Source organism: Cynara cardunculus, assembly GCF_001531365.2.
Source record: "Cynara cardunculus var. scolymus isolate 2C chromosome LG 1, CcrdV1, whole genome shotgun sequence".
Lineage (NCBI taxonomy): Eukaryota > Viridiplantae > Streptophyta > Magnoliopsida > Asterales > Asteraceae > Cynara > Cynara cardunculus.
The window spans coordinates 39,689,455-39,696,841 of record NC_037528.1 but is presented as its reverse complement, the minus strand read 5'-3'; positions in this window follow the sequence as shown (position 1 = coordinate 39,696,841).

The following is a 7,387-nucleotide window of genomic DNA, read 5'->3' as shown; positions in this document are numbered from 1 at the left end:
CAAGCGATATTCAACATAAGAGTATTTCAGCAACGATTGGTTTAACAAGATCAAAAGAGACCTTCAAGACCATATCATCAGTCGAGCATTTACTCAAAAGAAATAGAGAACATAAAGCTTCAATAAGAAGGAAGAACACTTACCTGTGAGGAGATGAATGTCGAGGATGAACACTGAATCGTAACAGATTCAAAAGAACCACAGAAGCAGCTGCTCTGATACCATGTTCAAACATATAAACCAAAATATTTCATAGACTTTAGAAATACAAACAAAAGAATACAAAAGGATTCTTAGATTTTTACAATATGAACATAAGAAACCCTAGATCTAAAGCTTAAGAGCTAAACATATGAGAGAGCTTAGAGAGAGACTCGTCTCAAAGAGAATAGAAAAATGAGTGAATAATTAACCTAGACCGGATACAAAATGCTATTTATATGAATCAACGAATGACAGAAAAGGTCCCTCAAGAAACAATCCACTTGCTCTGGTACACTTTGTCTTTTCCAGAAAACGAGGCACAGTCCTTGTACTGCTACTATCAACTTTCAGACTTTGTCAGCTTTAGCCCCTTACACTTAAAGAAATACAAAAGTTAAGATTGTAACATGAAACTATGTATTTTAACAATATGAAGGTTCTTTTCCTCGATCTATTGCTCCGTGGAAAGAAAATCCATAGTTCTGTTCGATCCCAGTTCTGTTCGATCCAAACCACATATCTGAAGGTGTTTCTCTCTCTCTCTCTCTCTCTCTTTCTCTCTCTCTCTCTCTCTCTCAATTTTGTTGCAACCATAGTTCTATTCGTGGAAGAAATCAAACCTTGAACCCAGGTGCGTGATTTTGGGATCACATCAACCTTAAACCATATCTTAACTAACACCCACCTTGGATCTAGAGTTGAAAGCATCATGATTGTGTTTCGTGAAAGAAACCAAATATTGGTTTGATTTTTGAGTGAAGGTTTTGGATAATTGGATCGTTATTGAATTTGAGTAGGATTTTTTATTTATTTTTACATTGAGTTAAGATACTTGATTTGTCTTGATTTTCAGTTAGGGTTTTTAAGTGGGAAAAATGAAGATTTTAAGAAAACAAAAGAACATTTTGTTAAATAACATATGGATGGAAATTATGTTTGATTTCATGATGTGAAATAGATTGTATATGCAAATTGTGTTTGATTTCTTGTTTCTTCCTTCCCTATTTACAGCTCTCACCTAAAAATTGTCTTAGCTTTTCAAATTGTTAACATTGTCATAATATGATAATATTTTTTTTACAATGATGCTAGAAAACATCTTAAAGATCCACAAATTGGATTTTGCACCAGAAATTTAATGACTATCATACTTTTCTACATCCCGCTGCATTGCGCCGTTTTTTGAAGGAAATATTTACGGATGAGTACATCACGAAAACTAAACAACAGTTTGGATATACGGATGAACATTATTTACAAATGATTGTATTTCTTTGTTCAGTTAAAAATTTCAAGTTTTGTAATGAGTTCTGAGTATATGGGTTTAGAAACCCAATACGTGTGCAATTATTTTTCCATTCGATCTTGCTAATACACCATATTAACCTTCAACTTTATATATTAGTTGATTTGCAAAATAACCACACAAACTCATGATTCAAGGCTAAACTAATGTTTCAGAATTGTGATTCACTCGCGTTGCATCGTGCAGGTACACCACTAGTATATACATACATATATATATATGTATATATATATATATATGTATATGTATATATATATATATACATATACATATATGTATATATACATATACATATATATATATATTGTTGATCCTCTCTCTCAGTGATTTTATGATAATCTCTTTTCACTTATACGTTGTATTTATGTTTCTGTCTTTTCAGTTCCAGCGATCTTCAACTGGGCCTGTTCAGTGATCGTTGAAGAACTTGTATTGTAAATCTATCAGAGACAGCGATACTTCAAGAAGACAACACTCACACCAAAGAACCTTCAGTAAATGTCGAAGACTGAAACTGAAGATTAGAGACTGGCGAGTACATGATCTAAAGCGGTACTCAGTGATTACAAGCCTGTCTACATATGTGTGAAGACTGCTCAAGCTTCAGCGAATGATGAAGAGACCTTCAGGTCATTCCAGCAATCAGCGATCAAAGGAAGCGTGCTTAGCACGATTGTTGCTGTCTTGTCCTTATGCACACCAAGGACAAACCCATACCCTTATGAAAGTTGGTACGGTACAGAGCCGACTAGTCGACTCTTTTGTCCACCAATTTTAGGTAAGAATGTCTGCTCATGAATAGTGTTTTTGTTACTATTTACTATAGCAAAGGACAAGCCTTCCTCTTAAGGCTTGACACGCACTCTAACCCTACCATATTGCATTAAATGAACATTTATGCACTGGGTATAAATAGAAGTGTTTCTTCTCCATGCAGAGTGCGCGCAACTCACTCTCTAACCCTAATTCTTACTTCAAGCATTTTCTAGCTTAAGTAAAGGATCTTCTTTACAACATTTTTTTTCTTGTATTGCTAAGAATTCGTGTGTAACCAAAGATTGTTTAGATCGGTTTTTATCATCTTATCTTTCCGCAAACAATCTTGTAAAATTTGTATTAATCTTCTTTATCAATATATATTTTAAATTTGAAAATATTGTATTTGTATTCATCCCCCTCCTTTTACAAACTGTTTTACTATTCTTGTAGACCCTCAAGGGACCAACAAGTGGTATCAGAGCAGTGCTTTTTTCTCTCTCTTTTTGTTTAGTTGCTTTCAGTATTAGTTTATCTCTTTTCTTAGATTACTTTACCGCTTACAAATGGCTTTACAAATTACAAACACACACACACAAAAGACAATGGCTCTCTTGCCAAACCTCCCCGGTTTGTCCGTGACAATTTTAGTCTCTGGAAGAACCGGATGTCCCTCTTTCTTGAAGGTGTGGATCCTGAAATTCCACATTATATAGAAAATGGACCATATATTCCATTTACTATTGCTCCGGCTGTTTCAGCAACAGCTACGAATGCTGCGATTCCTGAACGGCAGATTCCAAAGCTCCCACATCAATGGAGCGATGAAGACAAGAAGAAAATAGCTATAGACACGCGTACGCGGTCTATAATAGCTATGTCTCTTCCTGATGAGATTTACCACTCAGTGATGAAACTCAAAACTTCTAAATCCATGTGGGACACACTTTGTGTCTAATATGAAGGAACCACTCAGGTTCAAGAGACCAGAAAGATCAATCTAGTAAGACAGTATGAAAGTTTTCTCTGTGGAAAGTCTGAGACGTTGTCTGAAGTACATCAAAGATTTAACTGCCTTTTTTATTGATCTTAGGGCTGTCGGTAGAGAATATTCTAATTCTGAAACTTTAACCAAGTTTCTAGAATGCCTTCCTGAGTCTTGGGACACCTTTTCCATGTGTCTCAAGATGTCCAATGACATGTYCAYTCTTTCTCTYTCTACTTTATACGGGATTCTGCTTAACCATGAGCAATCTCGTCAACTGAAGAGGAATCTTGTAAAAGATTCCTGGGAAATGAAAAGCTCTCCGTTGGCTTTGATCTTTGAAGCTTCTTTAGTTGAAACTTCTTCTACTCCTTTTGTCTCTTCTCTTTCTCCCATTGTTATCACAAAGATAGATTATTCTATCTCTGAGGATATTCCAGAATCTGATTTAACAGATTTTGATGAGTCCCTGGCACTCCTAACTAAGTCATTTAGGAGGTTCGCCAGTAAGAGCAACTTTCGCAGATCTCCTCAACTGTCCCTTAGGGAAAAACCAAAGTCTGAAAGAATAGACAAGGCTTCAGCTGTCTGCTACAACTGTCACCGGCCCGGACACTTTGCAGGTGAATGCAGATCAAAGAGGACTGCGATGCCATCTTCTAAAGTTTCCTCCTCCTTCAGGACCAAAGATGAGAAATACTCAAAACTGAAGGAGAAGTACAGGAAGATGAAGAACAACCAGCAAAAGGCTAAAGGCCTTATTGCTGAAGAGCATGACTAGGCTGAGTCATCCGATGAATCATCCTCAGATGAAGAGGATACAGCCTATATCTGCTTGATGGCCATAGATGCAGATGAAGGATCTTCAGAAGCATCTACTTCCTCTGATCCATCTTCTTCTTCTACTCAGGTATGTTTCCTGAATGAACCCTCTTCTTCTTCTAGTCTTTCTGCACTGGATACGTTGACGGTTGACCTTTATAATGCCCTCAATGGCAAATCGAAAGCAGAAATGCTTAACGTTGATCTTCAAGGGCAATTAAAGATTTGTCATTCTAAGATCAAAGAACTGACCTCTATCAAGGAAAATCTTAAAGATCAGGTTATTGTAAACCAAGCCATCATTGTTGAACGTGAGAAGGCTATCGCTGAGCGTGAGCAAGCAATCGCTGAACTTAAGGCCAAGAAAGCTACCATTGAAGGGTGGTGCAAAGCTTCCATTAAGGCCTCTGAGATCATTAACGCTCAGATACTCGCCAAGATAATGACTAGTCTAGGATTCTTCTATGATCAGGAAGAATGTGTTAAAGACAGGTCCATGCTCAAGTTTGGTACCTTCGTCTCTTCTATTCCCAACACTTCTTCCTCTCAGTCTTCCTCTTTTACTAAGAGTCATCTTAAAGGAACTCCTTCGAGTTCTGGATGCAAAGACAAAGGTAAATCCGTTATCATGGCATCCATTCCCAAGAAGTCTAACAAGTCTAATAGATCGAGGTCTATTCCTTCAGCTTGTAAAGCTTCGTCCTCTTCAGGGATTAGGAAATCTGAATTTCATCAGAAATCCAAGTCACAGCTCAAGGTGAACTTCTTTCCTAATCCCTGAAGAGGAAGAAGCTTTATCCCTGTTGATGAGTATGCCAGGTACACTTCCTAAAGCAAAATCACAGTCAACGTGTAATTCCTAGCTGGAAAGAAGTTCACACTCGTCATTGTTGATGAGTATGCCAGGTACATTAGGGTATTCTTTCTCAGATCCAAGGATGAAGCACCTGAAGAAATCATTTCGTTCATCAAAAAGATAGAAGTAGTAAACAATGTTAAGGTACGATCTATCAGAAGTGACCATGGTACTGAATTCAAAAACAGTACTATGGATAACTTCTTTGAGGACAAGGGAATCTCCCATAACTTTTCTTCAGTGAGAACTCCTCAACAGAATGGGGTCGCTGAAAGTCGAAATCAAACAATCATTGAGGCTGCTTGATCAATGCTCAGCGAATCCCATCTCCCTACTCAAATTTGGGCTGAAGCTGTCAACACCGCTTGTTTCACTCAAAACCGATCGTTGATCGTGAAAAGATTCAAGAAGACAGCGTATGAACTCTTCCATGGACGAAAGCCTTCTATAAGTTTTATTCACATATTTGGTTATACTTGTTACATTCTCAACAACCGCGACCAACTTGGAAAGTTTGATCCCAAAGCTGATGTAGGAATCTTTCTTGGATATTCTTCTATATCCAAAGCCTTCAGAGTATTCAACAAACGAAGACAAACAATAGAGGAATCTATTCATGTCACCTTTGAAGAATCTCAGTCAGCTAATTCAAAACCCATCTTAAATGATGAGGATGTATTAGAAAACTGGATGTTCTCTCACTATGGACAACCTAAAGCTTCCTACAGTGCTCCTCTCAACACTGAATCTCCCGAAGCTAAAGATGATCCACTCATCATTCCAGTTACAGCTAGTCACTCCACCACATCTTCTTCAGAAATCGCTGCAGTGCCCATTAGTTGTGTCCCTCCTTCTACTTTAAACACTGATCCATCAATGAATGAAATGTCTTCAGTTTCTGAACCCGTTTCAGTCGCTGAATCTGAGGCTCCTTTGGCAATAGTCGTTATTGCTGACGATACTGCTGGTGAAGCTTCATCTTCTGTTCCTGAACTTACTTATTCAGATGAAGTCCCTCTACCGGCTCAACGATGGACTAAAAGCCATCCAATTCATCAAATTCTTGGTGATCCAGATGCAGGTATCAAGACACGTCGTGGTCTAGGTAATATATGTCTCTTTGTCAACTTTATTTCTTTAGTTGAACCCAAAAAAATCAATGATGCTATCTCTGACCCTAGTTGGGTCCTTGCTATGCAAGAAAAGTTCATTGAGTTTGATAGGAACAAAGTCTGGTACCTTGTCCCACGTCCATCTGACAAATCAGTGATAGGCACCAAATGGGTCTATCGTAACAAGTTGGATGAAGATGGTGTGGTAACCCGCAACGAGGCTCAACTTGTTGCTCGGGGTTATAGACAAGAAGAAAGGATCGACTATGACGAAACCCTTGCAGCAGTGGCTAGACTCGAAGCAATTCGACTCTTTCTAGCCTTTGCTGCCCATAGAGACTTCAAAGTCTTTCAGATGAATGTAAAGAGCGCTTTCCTTAATGGGAAACTTCAATAGGAAGTTTATGTTGAACAACCTCCAGGGTTTCTTGACCTAAGTATCCAAACCATGTATATAGGTTGCATAAAGCTCTTTATGGGTTAAAGCAGGCTCCTCATGCCTGGTATGATACTCTTTCATCTATTCTCATCTCTGAGAAATTCTCTCACGGAAAGATTGATCAGACCTTATTTCTTAGAAAAGTTAAAGGTCATATCATTCTCGTCCAAATTTATGTCGATGGTATCATTTTTGGTTCCGCTAATCCCTCTTTATATTTTCGTTTCGCTGAACGCATGAAGAAAGAATATTAGATGAGCATGATGGGAGAACTAACATTCTTTTTAGGTCTCCAGATCAAACAAACAGATAAAGGTATCTTTATCAACCAAAGTAAGTATATTCGAGACATGCTGAAGAAGTTAGATCTATCCAACAGTTCATCTATGAAAACTCCAATGGCTCCTCCACTCACTCTCAACAAGGATCCAAATGGAAAGCCTGTAAATGTTACTATTTATAGAGGAATGATCGGCTCCCTGCTGTATCTCACAGCTAGCTGACCCGATATCATGTACTCCACTTGCTTATGTTCAAGATATCAAGTTGAACATAAGGAATCCCATCTGATCGCTGTCAAACGCATATTCAGATATCTTAAGGGAACTCATAACATGGGTCTTTGGTACCCTAAAGGTTCAGGTTTTGACCATATTGGTTATTCGGATAGTGATTTTGCAGGTTGCAAAATTGATAGGAAAAACACCACTGGAGGCTATCAGCTTCTAGGTGGAAAGTTGGTGAGTTGGACAAGTAAAAAGAAAAATTTTGTGTCCACATAAACCGCTGAAGCTGAATATGTAGCCGCTGGTAGCTGTTGTGCCCCAATTCTTTGGATGAAAAACCAGCTGCTGGACTACGATCTTCAGTTTTCAAAGGTTCCTATTTATTGCGATAGCACTAGTGC